Raw genomic sequence first — 2,500 nt, 5'->3', positions numbered from 1 at the left:
CCGCTGGCGCCCGCCGCCGCACGGCGTCCGCCGCCGGTGGACCGACTCCCGTCCCCCTCCCCGCCCTCGCCCGGCGCGGCCCGCTGCCGCCGCCGGGGAGGAGGGGCTGGGCGGAGAGCGCCGGGGCCCCGGTGGGTTCGCCCGCGAGGCAGCGCGCGGGCGGGCAGCGCGCGGGGGAAGCGGAGCTGTCGGGCGCGGGGCGCGGCGGCGCGTCCCCAGCCTCCTCCCGCCGGCCCGTCTCGCCCGAGAAGAAGCGGGGAGCGCGCGGCGGCGGCGGCGCCGACGACGACGGCGCCGCGTGTGCGAGCGGCGAGAGAGACGGGAGCTGTCCTTCGGGGGTCGGGGGAGGCGTCTCCCCCGACCCTCCCCGCACCCCGTGCCCGGGGCTGTGTCGGTGTGAATGTCACAGTTCCCTTCTCGCACGGACGTTCGGTAGGGCTGCCGGGTAAGCCCGCGGAGGGCTCCGGGCGTTCCGGGTACGGCGCGCCGAGCGGCGCGGCGGCGTCCCCCGCCCCCCGTCCCTCTCCTGCCTGGGGAGCCGGGAAGGGGGCTCCGCCGCCGCGCTCGCCCTCGGCGGGCGAGGCTCGGCAAGCCGGGTGGCGTCCCGCTTTCCCAGCGGGCGGCCCGAGCCACGGCTCTCCTCCCGGGCGCAGCGCCGGGCCAGAGGGAAACCCCGGGCCCCGGGGCCGGAGGACGTGGTTGTGGCGGCGGACGTCGGGCGCGGCCCCCGCGGGCGGACGCTCCCCCGAAGGTGGCAGTGGGGGAGGCACCCCCGCGGGGCCTAAAGTTCGTTTCCCTCGCCCCAGGGCCAGGTACCTAGCGTCCGCGCTCTCGCGGTCCCTTCCCTCGGCGCGTCTCTCGGCGCGTCTCCGGGGGTCGAAGGGCCGCGGGGGCCGGGCGGGGGTTTAAAGACTCGGGCGGCTCGGCGTCGCCCGGGGGGCCGGCCGGCCGGCGGCGGCGGCCGGGAGTTCTCTCTCGCGGTGAGAGAGCCTCTCCCGGACGGCCGTCGCCTGCGACCGCGTCCCGCGGGCGGCCCGTGCCGGGGAGGGGCACCCCTGCCCCCCCCTCTCCGCGGCCCGGTCTCGGCGGAGAGACCGCGGCGCGAGCGGTCGGCCGTGTCCGACCTGCCCGCCTCGGAACGGGCGACCCCGGCGAGGAGCGCGGGCTCCCCGCCGGGGCTCGCGGCGGGTCCCCGCAAGGGGGGGGACCCGCCGCCGGGCGGCCCTACGCCCTCCCCCCCGCACACCCTGTGCGCGGGGGGGGGGCGGGAAGGGACGCCGCGCCTCCGTCGCAGCGGCTGCGTCGCGCTGCGGCGCCGCTCCTCCCTCCCCCGTCCGGGCGAGCGCTCGGCGTTCTCCCGCCGCTAAGCGCCGGCGAGGGCGGCACCCCGTTGCCCGAGCGGCGGCGTCGCCGCTCGGTCTAGCCGGACGGAGCCCCCCGCCGCCGAGGCCGTCCCGGCCCCGGGCCCCGCCTAGCCGCTTCGCCTCCCCGTCTTCGCCTTCCCGGCCGAGCCGTGCAGGCGGTCGGGGCAAGCGGGGGCGTCCCACTCCCGGTCTCCGCGTGGAAACGGGGAGAGCGGGAGCCGCCCCCGCCTCAGGCGGCCGTCCGCCTTCCGCTCGGCGCGTGCCCGCGGAAGGAGACGGGAAGCGGCGGCGGCGGCGGTGCCGGGGCGGGCGGCCGCCGCGCGGCGGGCCGCCGTCCGGCGGGCCGCGGGCATCGTGCGTCGCCGGCTCGGGGCGCGTCCGCGTCCGCCCGCGGCGGCGCGGAGCCGCCGAGGTGCCGTCGGGACGGGACCCCGGGGAGGAGTTAGGCTGCCCGTGGCGCGGCGGAGCGGCGCGCGCGGAGGCGCGCGCGCGGGGTAGCCGTCGGGGCCCCCCGCGCCGCCCGCTCGAGGCGGACAGGCGGAGCGGCCGGGCGCGCCGCCGCCTCCGTGCGGAGGCCGGACCGAGCCCGGGCGCCTGGGCCGCCCCCGAAGCGAGCGAGGCGCTTGCCGTCGCCTTCGGCCGGTGGGGAGCGCGGGCTCCCAGGCCCTCGTCGCCGCTCGGGGCGTTTCCTTCCTTCCTTTCTGGCCCTCCTTGGGCGTGCTCGTACGGTCAGTCGAGGCGAGGCCCCTCCGTCTCGCCCCCGTCGCGCCGCGCTCCGCCGTTCTTTCCCCTCCCGCCCCGCGCGGGGATGCGAGGGGAGGAAGGGGGGGCCGGCCGGCGGGGCAGGCGGTTGGGCCGTCCTCCGAGAGGGGCCGCTCCTGGCGAGCGTTCCCGGCCCTCCCGCGCGCGCGGGGCGGTGCCGAAAGACGAGACAACTCTTAGCGGTGGATCACTCGGCTCGTGCGTCGATGAAGAACGCAGCTAGCTGCGAGAATTAATGTGAATTGCAGGACACATTGATCATCGACACTTCGAACGCACTTGCGGCCCCGGGTTCCTCCCGGGGCTACGCCTGTCTGAGCGTCGCTTTGCGATCAATCGCCGGCTCGGCCGCCGCCCCTTGGCCGGGCGACGGC

At 79.7% G+C, this 2,500-nt stretch overlaps 1 non-coding gene across 1 annotated transcript; it reads left to right on the top strand.

Annotated features, from left to right (window-relative positions):
• Positions 1-2,297: 2,297 nt before the first annotated feature.
• Positions 2,298-2,450, top strand: LOC128903767 (5.8S ribosomal RNA). Its single transcript, XR_008464236.1, has one exon. It is a non-coding gene; the product is annotated as a 5.8S ribosomal RNA (ribosomal RNA).
• Positions 2,451-2,500: the final 50 nt, after the last annotated feature.

Source organism: Rissa tridactyla, unplaced genomic scaffold, assembly GCF_028500815.1.
Source record: "Rissa tridactyla isolate bRisTri1 unplaced genomic scaffold, bRisTri1.patW.cur.20221130 scaffold_63, whole genome shotgun sequence".
In the NCBI taxonomy this organism is placed as follows: domain Eukaryota; kingdom Metazoa; phylum Chordata; class Aves; order Charadriiformes; family Laridae; genus Rissa; species Rissa tridactyla.
The sequence above is the reverse complement of the archived record's forward strand: the minus strand, read 5'-3'. Positions and strand labels throughout refer to the sequence as shown.